Source organism: Hemiscyllium ocellatum, chromosome 39, assembly GCF_020745735.1.
Source record: "Hemiscyllium ocellatum isolate sHemOce1 chromosome 39, sHemOce1.pat.X.cur, whole genome shotgun sequence".
Classification (NCBI taxonomy): domain Eukaryota; kingdom Metazoa; phylum Chordata; class Chondrichthyes; order Orectolobiformes; family Hemiscylliidae; genus Hemiscyllium; species Hemiscyllium ocellatum.
The window spans coordinates 42,482,848-42,502,212 of record NC_083439.1 but is presented as its reverse complement, the minus strand read 5'-3'; positions in this window follow the sequence as shown (position 1 = coordinate 42,502,212).

The following is a 19,365-nucleotide window of genomic DNA, read 5'->3' as shown; positions in this document are numbered from 1 at the left end:
TGGTCAGGGCCTGAACGGTGTTACAAAGCCAGTACGGATTGCTGCAGCTGGAGGGGTTTGCAGAGGTAGGGAGGGACATATGTATTTTTATTTATTCATTCATGGGATGTGGGTGTCAATGGCTGGACCAGCATTCTTTGACCCCACGCTAATTACCCAGAGATTGTTGGATCCCTGGTGGATATATATAATACTTCGCTGGACACAGGTGAAGTGCTGAATGACTGGAGGGTCGCTAATGTGGTTCCTTTGTTCAGGAAGGGCAGCAGGGACAGGCCAGGTAATTACAGAGCAGGTAGTCTGACAGCAGGGGGAGGGAAATTATTGGAATGAATTTCCGTGCTGTATCACTCTGTATCCAGTTAAAGAGGATTAGTGTACCAAAATAAGGCATGTTGCAGACACTGAAGCAAGTTACAGCGATAGGGATGGTATTCCGGAATGCAGTACATCTCAAACATGTGGAGGTGCTATCGGGAAGGAAGGAGGTTACAGGGACAGGGACTATTGTAGGAGTTAAAAATTACTGAAGACACCGGTGCACAAGCCATGCCATAGGTACAGTGTTGCAGAGTAGTGAGTCTTAGTACAGTGTTGGAGGGAGAACACAGAACAGAAAGATCCCAGGCAGCATTCACACCCTCTCGTCGGAGGCCTACTCTCCCCTCTGTTGTCCTGATGCTCACTAAGACAGCACAGGACTGGATTGATAACTCTGAACTCCCGATGCTGTCTCAGTGCAACATAAGTTAAAGTAGATGTGGTGATTGAGCATGGGGTGTGTCTATACTGTGCTCCCCATCAAGCACTGTATCTATATCATGTATTGTTAGCCGATGTTTGCAGCCCTCCCATTGCTCCCTGCTCTGTGCACTGTGAGTGATCTTACCTCACTGCAGGATTTATTGAAGGCTCCAGATCTCCCTGCCCTTTGTCTCTCTGGCTGACCAACCATCTTCAATGAGGTGATGGATGAGACACACAGCAGTTGGGAAGTCTATTGAGTCAGGAACTTCCTGAGTACCTACAGGAGACAGAGAAATAGACAGAATGGAAAATTAGACTGATTCAGTGAGGGTTACACAAGGAGAATGGAAATGAACCCCACAGATATCTGGAAAATCCCAAGCTCCATCCCTGGCCTGTGCTGTTGCATCTCTCTGGAGTGGAGAATTCTGTTGGCTCAGGATCTGGAGTAGCTGCAAGAGCGAGAGGCACTGACAGGGGCAGCAATTAGACCCACACAGGGAGGGATACCACATGGAGGGAGACTGAGTGATATCACCGGAGTGCTGGAAGACTTCAGGATCACACAGTCATGTTGGAAGAATGGGTTTAGCTTCATGTATCAGTGCTCAGGGATGAGCAATCAGTGAGCAGGTGAAGCGATGGCCTAGTAACATTATTGTTAGCGCATTTGTCCAAAACCTCAGCTAATGTTCAGGGGAGGCAGGTTTGAATCCCATCATAAGATATGGTGGAATTTAAAATCAATAATTTTAAAAATAACAATTAACAATCCATAAACAAATATGAAACCATTGCTGATGTACAAAAATCATAATCCCTTAGATTAGATTCCCTACAGTGTGGAAACAGGCCTTTCGACCCAACCAGTCCACGCCATCCCTCCGAAGAGTAACCCACTCAGACCCATCTCCCTCGACCTAATACACCTAACATTATGGACAATTTAGCATGGCCAATTCGCCTGACCTGCACGGCTTTGGACTGTGAGAGGAAACCGGAGCATCCGGAGGCAATTCACGCAGACACTGGGAGAATGTGCAAACTCTACACAGTCGCCTGGGGCTGGAATCGAACCTGGGACCCTGGTGCTGTGAGGCAGGAGTGCTAATCACTGAGCCACCGTGGCGTGCACTTGTCCTTTCGACCACGAGATCTGATCATCCTCATGTGGTCTGCACGACATACCCACAGCAAAGTGTTTGCCTCTCAATTACCCTCTGAAATGGTCGAGCAAGCGACTCAGCTCATGGGCAGCTAGGGAGAGGCAATAAAGGCTGGTCAGCCAGAGACACCCACATCCCATACCTGATTTATAAAAAAATCCATTAGGATGGTCCGACTGGAAGCGTGGTGGGACCAGTGTCCTGGCCAATCATGTCAATAGGTTTATGGACAGGGCTTTAAACTGACAGAGAGGATGCTGCGACAGGGTTCAGGTGAAAGGAGCTTTCCAAATCCAAAGAGAAAAGGTGAAGTATGGGAGCAGCATGGGAATGTGGCTGAAGACAAGCAGAAAGGAACAGGATGGGACAGAGTTTAACTAAAATTGTACATCAGGGAATCGATTTGTGACAAGAAATTGCGGGAAAGAGTAAATTATGTTTTTTTTTAATGGACGAAGTTTAATCAATAAGGTAGATGGATTTGTGACACTGAGATAGAAGAGATTTAGACACCAGAGAGATGTGGTTACAGGCTGAACAAAAGGTGGACATAAATATTCAGTGGATCACAACCTTGTGGAAACTCAGGCAAAATGGGTAACGCTAACAATAATGGGTAAGAAAGGCATTACAGAGAAAGCATTTGGTCTCAGATCATGAAGTAGAGTCAGTCTGAATGTAAATTCTGGCTACTCCTTGCCAAGGACACAAGCAGCAGAACAGTTTTAGCCACCAAACAACATTCCCTTGTTCATCACTGCATTAAACAGGAACTCATTGGAATTTTTTTAACAAAGACATTGTGATAATTTTGGGAAACATCATTATTCACAAAATGTGGGACAGGCACACTGACAACAGTGATATTGGAAGAGGAGATTAGAGAATTAGTTCTCACTGTTTCTTTGAATAACACATTGTGCAACTGGCTAGGGACATAACTATCTCAGAGCGACCATTGTGTGATGGAACTTCGTGAGTGAGTAATGTCACCGGGAGAGATCCTCTGAGAAATTGTGATAAAGTGCAGTTTAAAGAAAGATAAAGTTTTAAAGTGAATCACAGAAAGGACAAGCTACAAAAAGAAACAAAAATAACCAATAACATGAGTTTGAGATGAGAACTGACCAAGGTAAATAGGCTAAACAGACTGAAATATGTGCCTGTAAATGAACAGTGGAAAACATTTGAAGGAGCAGTGTAACACACTCAACAAAAGGTCATTCCATTGAAACAGACAAATCCTCAGCAAGAAATCCCCATCGGTCCCTCACTCAAGTAAAAAGGATCATATTAGATTATCGGGCTTAGAGGATCACCAAAAAGTACTTACAATCCTGAAGTGAGAGAATGTATTAGCAGTAAGTTTTAAAGGGATTGCAGAGGGTCTGCTCACAGGAGGAGGTCAGATGGAAGAGGGAATAATTGTCAAGGTTTTATGTCACAACAGGAACCGGGAGAGCTGAAGGTGCTGGAGGTGGTGAGAGTGTTACAGAGAGTGGGCAGGGTCTGAACGGTGTTACAAAGCCAGTACAGATTGCTGCAGCTGGAGGGGTTTGCAGAAGTAGGGAGGGACATATGTATTTTTATTTATTCATTCATGGGATGAGGATGTCACTGATTGGACTAACATTCTTTGCCCCACTGCTAATTACCCAGAGTATAGCACAGAGTCAGCCATATTGCTGTGGGTCTGGTGTCCCGTGCAGGCCAGACCAGGTTAGAATGTCAGATGTTCTTCTCTAAAGGACGTAAGTGAACCAGATAAGTACTTCCTACTGGTCAGCAATGCTTTTATGTACAGCCACAACATGACATCCCAACTCCTACTCTCAATGCTCTGCCCAAAGAAGGTAACCATCCCAAAGGCCTGCTCCACCAACCTGTCTACCTGTGACACCACTTACAAAGAACAGTCTACCTGCATCCCTGGGTCTCTGACTGACAACACTACTCAGGGCCCGAATATTAGCAGTACAAGTCCCACCCTGGATTGTTTCACCACAATGGAACATGTCACACTTATCTAATTAAACTCCATCTGCTATTATTCAGCCAACTATCCCAGTGGACTATTCATCCTGTTGTATCTTGGATAAATTTCTTCACGATCCACTTTACCAACAATTTCAGTGTCACTCAAAAAAACTTACTACACGCGCACACACACAGCAAGGGAGGGATATGCGCACACAAACAGTGAGGGAGGGGGATACACAGACACACACAGCGAGGGAGGGGGACACACGCACACACAGCGAGGGACGCACACACACATAGAGGGAGGGGGACTCACACACACTGCGTGGGTGGGAAACACACAAACACACACACACAGCGAGAGGGGACACGCGCACACACACACCGCGAGGGGACACACACACACAAACAGCGAGGGAGGGGGACACACACAGCGAGGAAGGGACACGCGCGCGCACACACACACACACACACACAGAGGAAGGGACACGCGCGCGCGCGCACACACACACAGAGGGAGGGACACGCGCGCAAACACACAGCGAGGGAGGGATACACGCACACACACAGCGAGGGAGGGAGACACACAGACACACAGCGAGGGAGGTGGACACACAACACACAGCAAGGGAGGGGGTGACACACACAGCGAGGGGGTGGACACGCAAAAACACAGCGAGGGAGGGGGACACACACACAGCGAGGGAGGGGGACATGCACAAACACAGCGAGGGAGGGATACGTGCACACACAGAGTTAGGGAGGGACATGCGCACACACACAGCGAGGGAGGGGGACACACACACAGCGAGGGAGGGACACACACACACACACACACAGCGAGGGGACACACACACACACAGCGAGGGAGGACACGTACACACACACCGCAAGGGGGGACACACACACAAACAGCGAGAGAGGGGGACACGCACACACACACACACATACACAGAGCGAGGGGGACACACACACAGCAAGGGAGGGGGTGACACACACAGCGAGGGGGTGGACATGCACAAACACAGCGAGGGAGGGGGACACACACGCAGCGAGGGAGGGGGACATGCACAAACACAGCGAGGGAGGGACACGTGCACACACACAGTTAGGGAGGGACACGCGCACACACAGCAAGGGAGGGGGACACACAAACACAGCGAGGGAGGGACACGCGCACACACAGCAAGGGAGGGGGGACACACAAACACAGCGAGGGAGGGACACGCGCGCACACACAGCGAGGGAGGGATACACGCACACACACAGCGAGGGAGGGAGACACACAGACACACTGCGAGGGAGGGAGACACAGACACACAGCGAGGGAGGGAGACACACAGACACACAGCGAGGGAGGGGGTGACACACACAGCGAGGGGGTGGACACGCACAAACACAGCGAGGGAGGGGGACACACACGCAGCGAGGGAGGGGGACATGCACAAACACAGCGAGGGAGGGATACGTGCACACACAGAGTTAGGGAGGGACATGCGCACACACACAGCGAGGGAGGGGGACACACACACAGCGAGGGAGACACACACACACACACACACACAGACAGCGAGGGGACACACACACACACACACAGCGAGGGAGGACACGTACACACACACACACACACACACACACACACACACACAGAGCGAGGGGGACACACACACAGCAAGGGAGGGGGTGACACACACAGCGAGGGGGTGGACATGCACAAACACAGCGAGGGAGGGGGACACACACGCAGCGAGGGAGGGGGACATGCACAAACACAGCGAGGGAGGGACACGCGCACACACAGCAAGGGAGGGGGACACACAAACACAGCGAGGGAGGGACATGCGGACACACACAGCGAGGGAGGGGGACACACACAGCGAGGGAGGGACACACACACACACACACACACACACACACACAGCGAGGGAGGGGGACACACACAGCGAGGGAGGGACACACACACACACACAGCGAGGGAGGGACACACACACAATGAGGGAGGGGGACGCGCACACACACAGTGAGGGAGGGGGACGCGCACACACACAGTGAGGGAGGGGGACACACACACACACAGCGAGGGAGGGACACACACACACACACACAGCGAGGGAGGGACACACACACACACAGAGCGAGGGAGGGACACGCACACACACACAGCGAGGGAGGGGGACACTCACACACAATGAGGGTGGGGGAGCCGCGCACACAATGAGGGAGGGGGACATGCACAGCGAGGGGGGACACACACAGCGAGGGGGAGCTCACACAGCGAGGGAGGGACACATACACAGCAAGGGAGTGACACACACACACACACACAGCGAGGGAGTGACACACACACACAATGAGGGAGCGGGTCACGCACACACACAGCAGGGGGGACACACACAGCGATGGGACACACACACAGGGATGGGGGACACACACAAACACACAGTGAGGGGGGGGAGACACACAGCGAGGGGGGCACACTCAGCGAGGGAGGCGGACACACACGCACAGCGAGGGGGGTTACGTGCACACACACAGCGAGGGAGGGACACGCGGACAATTACAGCGAGGGAGGGGCCACACACACAATGAGGGAGGGGGACACACACAGCGAGGGAGGGACACACACACACACAGCGAGGGAGGGACACACACACACACACACACAGTGAGGGAGGGACACGCGCTAACACACAGCGAGGGAGGGGGACACACACAACGAGGGAGGGACACACACACACACACAGCGAGGGAGGGACACACACACAGCGAGGGAGGGGGACACACACAGCGAGGGAGGGACACACACACATACACACAGCGAGGGAGGGACACGCGCACACACACAGTGAGGGACGGACACGCGCACACACACACACAGTGAGGGAGGGGGACACTCACACACAATGAGGGCGGGGGAGCCGCACACACAATGAGGGAGGGGGACATGCACAGCGAGGGGGGGCTCACACAGCGAGGGAGGGACACACACACTGCGAGGGAGGGACACACACACTGCGAGGGAGGGACACACACACTGCGAGGGAGGGACACGCGCACACACACAGCGAGGGAGGGACACGTGCACACACACCGAGGGAGGGGGACACATACACAACAGCGAGGAAGGGACACACACACACACACACACACACACACACACACACACACACACAGCGAGGGAGGGACACACACACACAATGAGGGAGCGGGTCACGCACACACACAGCAGGGGGGACACACAAAGCGAGGGGGGACACACACAGGGATGGGGGACACACACACACACAGCGAGGGGGGGAGACACACAGCGAGGGGGGCACACTCAGCGAGGGAGGGGGACACACACGCACAGCGAGGGGGGTTACGTGCACACACACAGATAGGGAGGGACACAGCACACACACAGCGAGGGAGGGACACGCGGACAATTACAGCGAGGGAGGGGCCACACACACAATGAGGGAGGGGGACACACACAGCGAGGGAGGGACACACACACACACAAAACGAGGGAGGGACATGCGCACACACAGAGCGAGGGAGGGGGACACGCACACACACAGTAAGGGAGGGACTCGCGCGCGCACACAGCGAGGGGGGGGACACACACACAGCGAGGGAGGGACACACACACACACACACAGCGAGGGAGGGGGACACACACACAGCGAGGGAGGGACACACACACACACACACACACAGTGAGGGAGGGACACGCGCACACACACACACAGCGAGGGAGGGGGACACTCACACACAATGAGGGTGGGGGACACGCACACACAATGAGGGAGGATGACACGCGCACACAATGAGGGACGGGGACATGCACAGCGAGGGGGGTCACACAGGGCGAGGAAGGGACACACACAGCGAGGGAGGGACACACACACAGAGCGAGGGAGGGACACACACACACACAATGAGGGAGGTGGTCACGCACACACAATGAGGGACGGGGACATGCACAGCGAGGGGGGTCACACAGGGCGAGGGAGGGACACACACAGCGAGGGAGGGACACGCGCACACTCACAGCGAGGGAGGGACATGCGCACACACACAATGAGGGAGGGGGTCACGCACACACACAGCGAGGGGGACACACACAGCGAGGGGGACACACACAGGGGGACACACACAGCGAGGGGGACACACACACAGCGAGGGAGGGACACACACACAGCGAGGGAGGGACACACACACACACACAATGAGGGAGGGGGTCACGCACACACACAGCGAGGGGGACACACACAGCGAGGGGGACACACACAGCGAGGGGGACACACACACAGCGAGGGAGGGACACACACACAGCGAGGGAGGGACACACACACACACAATGAGGGAGGGGGTCACGCACACACACAGCGAGGGGGACACACACAGCGAAGGGGTGACACACAGCGAGGGGGCACACTCAGCGAGGGAGGGGGACACACACACAGCGAGGGAGGGAGACACACACACACACACACACAGCGAGGGAGGGAGACGCGCACACACACACACACACACACACAGCAAGGGACACACTCACACACACACACACACACACACACACACACAGCGAGGGTGGGGGACGTACACGCACACACAGCGAGGGAGGTGGACACACACATACTGCGAGGGCAGGAGATACGCACAAACACACAGTGAGGGAGTGGGACACGCATAAACACAGCAAGGGAGAGGCGCACGAACAAACAGAGCGAGGGAGGGTGTCACACACTCACAGCGAGGGAGGGGGACACACACAAACATACAGCGAGGGAGGGACACACACACACCGCGAGGGAGGGACATGCGCACACACACTCAGCAAGGGAGGGGGACACACGCACAGAGCGAGGGAGGGACACGCACACAGCGAGGGAGGGACACACACACACACACAGCGAGGGAGGGACAGACACGAACACACACACAGCGAGGGAGGGGACACACGCACACAGCAAGGGAGGGGGACACGCACACAGCGAGGGAGGGGACAGGCACGCACACAGCGAGGGAGGGGACACGCACCCACACAGCAAGGGAGGGGGACACACGCGCACAGGGAGGGAGGGACACGCACACACCCACACAGCGAGGGAGGGACACGCACACACTCACAGCGAGGGAGGGACAGATAGACACACACACACACACAGAGCGAGGGAGAGGACACACGCACACAGCAAGGGAGGGGGACACGCAGGCACACAGCGAGGGAGGGAACACGCACACACGCAGCAAGGGAGGGGGACACACGCACACAGCGAGGGAGGGACACGCACACACACACACACACACAGAGCGAAGGAAGGGGGACACACACACACAGTGAGGGGGGAGACACACAGCAAAGTGGGGCACACTCAGCGAGGGAGGGGGGACACACAGCGTGGGGGAGACACACACTGAGGGGGGGCACACTCAGCGAGGGAGGGGGGACACACACACAGCGAGGGGGAGAGACACACACACACACACACACACAGCGAGGGAGGGGGATACACACACAGCGAGGGAGGGGCACACACAGCGAGGGGGAAACACACACAGCGAGGGAGGGACACACACACACACACAGCGAGGGAGGGGACACACACACACACACACACACACAGCGAGGGAGGGGGGGACAGGCGCACACATAGCGAGGGGAGGGACACACACACACAGCGAGGGAGGGACACACACAAATACAGCGAGGGAGGGGGACACACACACAGCGTGGGAGGGGGGGACACACACACAGCGTGGGAGGGGACACACACAGCAGCGAGGGAGGGGGGACAGGTGCACACACACACACACACACACAGCGAGGGAGGGGGGACACACAGCGAGGGAGGGGGGACACACAGACACACAAAGCGAGGGAGGGGGACACACACACAGTGTGGAAGGGGGACACGCACACGGCGGGGGAGGGGGACACACACACAGCGAGGGAGGGGAAACGCACTCACACAGCGAGGGAGGGGAAACGCAGGCACATAGTGAGGGGGGACACGCGCACACACAGTGATGGGGACACACACACAGCGAGGGAGGGGAAACGCACACACACAGAGAGGGAGGGGACACGCAGGCACATAGCGAGGGGGGACATGCACACAGATACACAGCGAGGGAGGGACACACACACACACACACACACACACACTCACATATACACACACACACACACACAGCGAGGGAGGGACACGTGCACACACACAGCGAGGGAGGGGGACACGCACACAGCGAGGGAGGGGGACACGCACGCACACAACGAGTGTGGGGTCACGCATGCACAGCGAGGGAGGGACACGCATACACACACAGCGAGGGAGGGGGGCACACACACAGCGAGGGAGGGACACACACACACACAGAGCAAGGGAGGGACACGCGGACACACACGCACACACGCACAGCGAGGGAGTGGGGACACACACAGCGAGGGAGGGGGACACACACACACACAGAGCAAGGGAGGGATACGCGGACACACACGCACACACGCACAGCGAGGGAGTGGGGACACACACAGCGAGGGAGGGGGACACGCACAATCACAGCGAGGGAGGGACATGCGCACACACACAGTTAGGGAGGGACACGCGCACACACACAGCGAGGGAGGGGGACACACACAGCGAGGGAGGGGGACACGCACAAACACAGCGAGTGAGGGACACGCGCACACACAGCGAGGGAGGGACACGCGGACACATACAGCGAGGGAGGGGGACACAAACACACAATGAGGGAGGGGGACACGCACACACACAGCAAGGGAGGGACACGCGCGCACACACAGCGAGGGAAGGACGTGCGCACACACACAGCGAGGGAGGGGGAAACGCACACACAATGAGGGAGGGGGCACGCACAGCGAGGGGGGGGACACACACAGCGATGGGGGGCACACACAGCGAGGGGGAACACACACACAGCGAGGGAGGGACACACACACAGCGAGGGAGGGACACACACACAGCGAGGGAGGGACACTCGCATACCCACAACGAGGGAGGGACACACGCACACACACCGAGGGAGGGGCACACACACACACACAGCGAGGGAGGGACACACACACACACACAGCGAGGGAGGGGGAAACACACACACACAGCGAGGGAGGGACACACACATACAATGAGGGAGGGTGTCACTCACACACACAGCGAGGGAGGGGGAAACACACACACACACACACACACAGCGAGGGAGGGACACACACACACACAAACACAGCGAGGGAGTGACACACACACACAATGAGGGAGGGGGTCACGCACACACACAGCAGGGGGGACACACACAGCGAGGGGGGAACACACACAGTGATGGGGGACACACACACACACACACACAGCGGGGGGGAGACACACAGCGAGGGGGCACACTCAGCGAGGGAGGGGGACACACACATAGCGAGGGGGGATATGTGCACACACGCAGCGAGGGAGGGACACGGCACACACACAGTGAGGGAGGGACATGCGGACAATTACAGCGAGGGAGGGGGACACACACAATGAGGGAGGGGGACACACACAGCGAGGGAGGGACACACACACACACATACACACACACAAAACGAGGGAGGGTCATGCGCGCACACACAGCGAGGGAGGGGGACACACACAGTGAGGGAGGGACACACACACACACACAGCGAGGGAGGGGGACACACACACAGTGAGGGAGGGACACACACACACACACAGCGAGGGAGGGGGACACTCGCACACATTGAGGGTGGGGGACAAGCACACACAATGAGGGAGGGGGACACGCACACACAATGAGGGAGGGGGACACGCACAGCGAGGGGGGACACACAGGGCGAGGGAGGGACACACACAGCGAGGGAGTGACACACACACACACACACACACACACACACACACACAGCGAGGGAGTGACACACACACACAATGAGGGAGGGGGTCACGCACACACACAGCAGGGGGGGACACACAGCGGGGGGAACACACACAGTGATGGGGGACACACACACACACACACAGTGGGGGGGAGACACACAGCGAGGGGGGCACACTCAGCGAGGGAGGGGGACACACACACACAGCGAGGGGGGTACGTGCACACACACACAGACAGGGAGGGACACGGCACACACACAGATAGGGACGGACACGGCACACACACACAGCGAGGGAGGGAAACGTGCACACACACACAGCGAGGGGGGAGACACGCACACACAGCGAGGGAGGGGGACGCACACCCACACACAGCGAGGGAGGGGGAGGAAACCCACACACAGCGAGGGAGGGGGACACACACACAGTGAGGGAGTGGGACACGCATAAACACAGCAAGGGAGGGGGACACGCACAAACACAGCAAGGGAGGGACACGCGCGCACACACAGCGAGGGAAGGACGTGCGCACACACACAGCGAGGGAGGGGGTAACGCACACACAATGAGGGAGGGGGACACACACACAGTGATGGGGGACACACACACACACAGCGGGGAGGGGGATACACACAAACATACAGCGAGGTAGGGACTCACACACACATGGCAAGGGAGGGGGACACACACAGCGAGGTGGGAACACAAACACACACACACAGCGAGGGAGGAACACTCAAACACAGCGAGAAAGGGACACACACACACACACAGAGCGAGGGAGGGACACGCACACACCCACACAGCGAGGGAGGAACACTCAAACACAGCGAGAAAGGGACACACACACACACACAGCGAGGGAGGATGACACGCACACACAGCGAGGGAGGGACACGCACACACCCACACAGCGAGGGAGGGACACGCACACACACACAGCGAGGGAGGGACACACACACACCCACACAGCGAGGGAGGGATACGCGCGCACACACAGCGAGGGAGGGACATGCACACAGCGAGGGGGGACACGCGCACACATACACAGCGAGGGAGGGACACAAACAAATACAGCGAGGGAGGGGGACACACAGCCTGGGAGGGGGGACACACACACACAGCGTGGGAGGGGGACACACACCCAGCGAGGGAGGGGGGGAACAGGCGCAAACACAGCAAGGGAAAGGACACACACACACAGCGAGGGGGGGGACACACACAATGAGGGAGGGGGTCACGCACACACACAGCGAGGGGGGACACACACACACAGCGAGGGAGGGGACACACACACACACAGCGAGGGAGGGGACACACACACACACAGTGAGGGAGGGGGACGCACACCCACACACAGTGAGGGAGGGGGATGGACACCCACACACAGTGAGGGAGGGGGATGGACACCCACACACAGCGAGGGAGGGGGACGCACACCCACACACAGTGAGGGAGGGGGATGGACACCCACACACAGTGAGGGAGGGGGATGGACACCCACACACAGTGAGGGAGGGGGATGGACACCCACACACAGTGAGGGAGGGGGACGCACACCCACACACAGTGAGGGAGGGGGATGGACACCCACACACAGTGAGGGAGGGGGACGCACACCCACACACAGTGAGGGAGGGGGATGGACACCCACACACAGCGAGGGAGGGGGACACACACATACTGCGAGGGCGGGAGACACGCACAAACACACAGCGAGGGGACAAGCATACACAGCGAGGGAGGGGGACACGCATAAACACAGCGAGGGAGGGGGCACACACAAACACACACCGAGGGAGGGACTCACACACACATGGCAAGGGAGGGGGACACACACAGCGAGGGAGTGGGACATGCACACACACTCACACACACAGCGAGGGAGGAACACTCAAACACAGCGAGGAAGGGGAACACACACACACATAGAGTGAGGGAGGGACATGCACACAAACACAGCGAGGGAGGATGACACGCACACACAGCGAGGGAGGGACAAGCACACACCCACACAGCGAGGGAGGGACACGCGCACACACACAGCGAGGGAGGGACACACACACACGCATAATGAGGGAGGGGGACACGCATGCACACAGCGAGGGAGGGACACGCGCACACATACACACACACACACAGCGAGGGAGGGAGACGCACACACAGCGAGGGAGGGACACACACACACACACAGCGGAGGGAGGGACACGCGCACACACAGCGAGGGAGGGACAGACAGACACACACAATGATGGAGGGGGACACGCATGCACACAGCGAGGGGGGACACGTGCACACATACACAGCGAGGGAGGGACACAAACAAATACAGCGAGGGAGGGGGACACACAGCGTGGGAAGGGACAAACACACACACAGCGTGGGAGGGGGACACACACACTGCGAGGGAGGGGGGAAACAGGCGAACACACAGCGAGGGGAGGGACACACACACACACAGCGAGGGAGGGGGACACATACAAACACAGTGAGAGAGGGGTCACGCACACACACACACACACACAGCGAGGGAGGGGGACACACACACAGCGAGGGAGGGGGACAGGCACAAACACAGCGAGGGAGGTATACGTGCACACACACAGTTAGGGAGGGACACGCGCACACATACAGCAGTGGAGGGGGACACACACACAGCGAGGGAGGGGGACACACACACAGCGAGGGAGGGGGACGGACACACACACACACACACACACACACAGCGAGGGAGGGACATGCACACAGCGAGGGAGGGATACGCGCACACACACAGCGAGGGAGGGACACACACACACGCACAATGAGGGAGGGGGACACGCATGCACACAGCGAGGGAGGGACACGCGCACACATACACACACACACACAGCGAGGGAGGGACACGCACACACACACACAGCGGAGGGAGGGACACGCGCACACACAGCGAGGGAGGGACAGACAGACACACACAATGATGGAGGGGGACACGCATGCACACAGCGAGGGGGGACACGCGCACACATACACAGCGAGGGAGGGACACAAACAAATACAGCGAGGGAGGGGGACACACAGCGTGGGAGGGGACAAACACACACACAGCGTGGGAGGGGGACACACACACCGCGAGGGAGGGACACACGCACACACACAGCGAGGGAGGGACATGCGCACACACAGCAAGGGAGGGAGACACACACACACACACACACACACACACACACACACACACAGCGAGGGAGTGGACACACACAAACACAGCGAGGGAGGGACACACACACAGCGAGGGAGGGGGCCATGCACAAACACAGCGAGGGAGGGACACGCGCATACACACAGCGAGGGGGACACACAACACAGAAAGGGAGGGGGTGACACACACAGCGAGGGAGTGGACACGCACAAACACAGCGAGGGAGGGGGACATGCACAATCGCAGCAAGGGAGGGATACGTGCACACGCGCAGTGAGGGAGGGGGACACACACACAAACAGCGAGGGAGGGACACACACACACACACAGCGAGGGAGGGACACGTGCACACACACAGTGAGGGAGGGACACACAAACACATACAGCGAGGGAGGGACACACACACACACAATGAGGGAGAGGGACACGCACACACACAGCAAGGGAGGGACACGCACACACACACACAGCGAGGGAGGGGGACACTCACACACACAGCGAGGGAGGGGGACACTCACACACAATGAGGGAGGGGGACACACACAGCGAGGGGGGGCTCACACAGCGAGGGAGGGCTCACACAGCGAGGGAGGGACACACACAACGAGGGAGGGACACACACAACGAGGGAGGGACACACACACACACAGCGAGGGAGGAACACACACACACACACACACACAGCGAGGGAGGGGGACACACGCACACAGTGAGGGAGGGGTCACGCACACACACACAGCGAGGGACACACACACACAGCAAGGGAGGGGGTGACACACACAGCGAGGGGGTGGACACGCACAAACACAGTGAGGGAGGGGGACATGCACAAACACAGTGAGGGAGGGGGACATGCACAAACACAGCGAGGGAGGGATACGTGCACACACACACACACACACAGTTAGGGAGGGACACGCGCACACACAGCGAGGGAGGGGGACACGCACACACACACACACACAGCGAGGGAGGGGGACACACACACAATGAGGGAGGGGGACATGCACACACACAGTGAGGGAAGGACACGCACACACTATGAGGGTGGGGGACACGCACACACAATGAGGGAGGGGGACAAGCTCAGCGAGGGGGTACACACACAGCAAGGGAGGGACACGCGCACACACACCGAGGGAGGGACAGACACACACACCGAGGGAGGGACAGACACACACAGCGAGGGAGGGGGAAACACACAATGAGGGAGGGGGTCACGCACACACACAGCAGGGGGGACACACACAGCGATAGGACAAACACACACACAGCGAGGGGGGATACACACACAGCGAGTGGGGGAGACACACACACACACACACACACACACACACACACACACCCCACAGCGAGGGAGGGGGACACGCACAAACACAGCGAGGGAGGGGGTCACACACTCACAGCGAGGGAGGGGGCACACACAATGAGGGAGGGGGACACACATACACACAGCGAGGGGACACACACACACAGCGAGGGGGGGAGACACACACAGCGAGGGGGGGAGACACACACACACACACACACACACAGCGAGGGAGTGGGACACACACAAACACAGCGAGGGAGGGGGTCACACACAAACACACACCGAGGGAGGGACTCACACACACATGGCAAGGGAGGGGGACACACACAGCGAGGGAGTGGGACATGCACACACACTCACACACACAGCGAGGGAGGAACACTCAAACACAGCGAGGAAGGGGAACACACACACACATAGAGTGAGGGAGGGACAAGCACACACCCACACAGCGAGGGAGGGATACGCGCACACACACAGCGAGGGAGGGACATGCACACAGCGAGGGAGGGACACGCGCACACACACAGCGAGGGAGGGACACACACACACGCACAATGAGGGAGGGGGACACGCATGCACACAGCGAGGGAGGGGGACACGCGCACACATACACACACACACACAGCGAGGGAGGGACACGCACACACAGCGAGGGAGAGACACACACACACACACACACACACACACACACACACACAGCGAAGGGAGGGACACGCGCACACACAGCGAGGGAGGGACAGACACACACACACAATGAGGGAGGGGGACACGCGCACACATACACAGCGAGGGAGGGACACAAACAAATACAGCGAGGGAGGGGGACACACAGCCTGGGAGGGGACAAACACACACACAGCGTGGGAGGGGGACACACACACAGCGAGGGAGGGGGGAACAGGCGAACACACAGCGAGGGGAGGGACACACACACACAGCGAGTGGGGGGACACGCACACACACAGCGAGGGAGGGGGACACACACACAGCGAGGGAGGGGGACAGGCACAAACACAGCGAGGGAGGTATACGTGCACACACAGAGTTAGGGAGGGACACGCGCACACATACAGCAGTGGAGGGGGACACACACACAGCGAGGGAGGGGGACACACACACAGCGAGGGAGGGACACGGACACACACACACACACGCACACACACACACACACACACAGAGCGAAGGGGGACACGCGCACACACACACATCGCAAGGGGACACACACACACAAACAGCGAGGGAGGGGGACACGCACACACACACCGCGAGGGAGGGACACGCACACACACAGCGAGGGAGGGACATGCGCACACACAGCAAGGGAGGGAGACACACACACACACACACACAGCGAGGGAGTGGACACGCACAAACACAGCGAGGGAGGACACACACACAGCGAGAGAGGGGGACATGCACAAACACAGCGAGGGAGGGACACGCGCATACACACAGCGAGGGGGACACACAACACAGAAAGGGAGGGGGTGACACACACAGCGAGGGAGTGGACACGCACAAACACAGCGAGGGAGGGGGACATGCACAAACACAGCGAGGGAGGGGGACATGCACAAACACAGCGAGGGAGGGATACGTGCACACGCACAGTGAGGGAGGGGGACACACACACACACAGCGAGGGAGGGACACGTGCACACACACAGTGAGGGAGGGACACACAAACACATACAGCGAGGGAGGGGGACACACACACAATGAGGGAGAGGGACACGCACACACACAGCAAGGGAGGGACACGCACACACACACAGCGAGGGAGGGGGACACGCACACACAGCGAGGGAGGGGGACACTCACACACAATGAGGGAGGGGGACACGCACAGCGGGGGGGGACACACACAGCGAGGGGGGGCTCACACAGCGAGAGAGGGACACACACAACGAGGGAGGGACACACACACACCAAGGGAGGGACACACACACACAGCGAGGGAGGAACACACACACACACACACACACACACAATGAGGGAGGGTGTCACGAACACACACAGCAGGGGGGACACATACAGCGATGGGGACACACACACACACAGCGAGGGGGGGAGACACACAGCGAGGGGGGGCACACTCCGCGAGGGAGGGGTACACACACGCACAGCGAGGGGGGATAAGTGCACACACACAGATAGGGAGGGACACGGCACACAGACAGCGAGGGAGGGACACGCGCACACAGCGAGGGAGGGACACACACACAATGAGGGAGGGGGTCATGCACACACACAGCAGGGGGGACACACACAGCGAGGGGGGACACACACAGCGATAGGGGTCACACACAAACACAGCGAGGGGGGGAGACACACAGCGAGGGGGGCACACTCAGCGAAGGAGGGGGACACACACGCACAGCGAAGGAGGGACACGGCACACACACAGCGAGGGAGGGGGACACACGCACACAGTGAGGGAGGGGTCACGCACACACACACAGCGAGGGGGACACACACACAGCAAGGGAGGGGGTGACACACACAGCGAGGGGGTGGACACGCACAAACACAGTGAGGGAGGGGGACATGCACAAACACAGCGAGGGAGGGGGACATGCACAAACACAGCGAGGGAGGATACGTGCACACACACACACACACACACAGTTAGGGGAGGGACACGCGCACACACAGCGAGGGAGGGGGACACGCACACACACACACACACAGCGAGGGAGGGGGACACACACACTATGAGGGTGGGGGACATGCACACACAATGAGGGAGGGGGACACGCTCAGTGAGGGGGTACACACACAGCGAGGGAGGGACACACACACAGCAAGGGAGGGACACGCGCACACACACCGAGGGAGGGACAGACACACACAGCGAGGGAGGGGGAAACACACAATGAGGGAGGGGGTCACGCACACACACAGCGGGGGGACACACACAGCGATAGGACAAACACACACACAGCGAGGGGGGATACACACACAGCGAGTGGGGGAGACACACACACACACACACAGCGAGGGAGGGGGACGCACACCCACACGCAGCGAGGGAAAGGGACGGACACCCACACACAGCGAGGGAGGGGACACGCACACAGTGAGGGAGTGGGACATGCATAAACACAG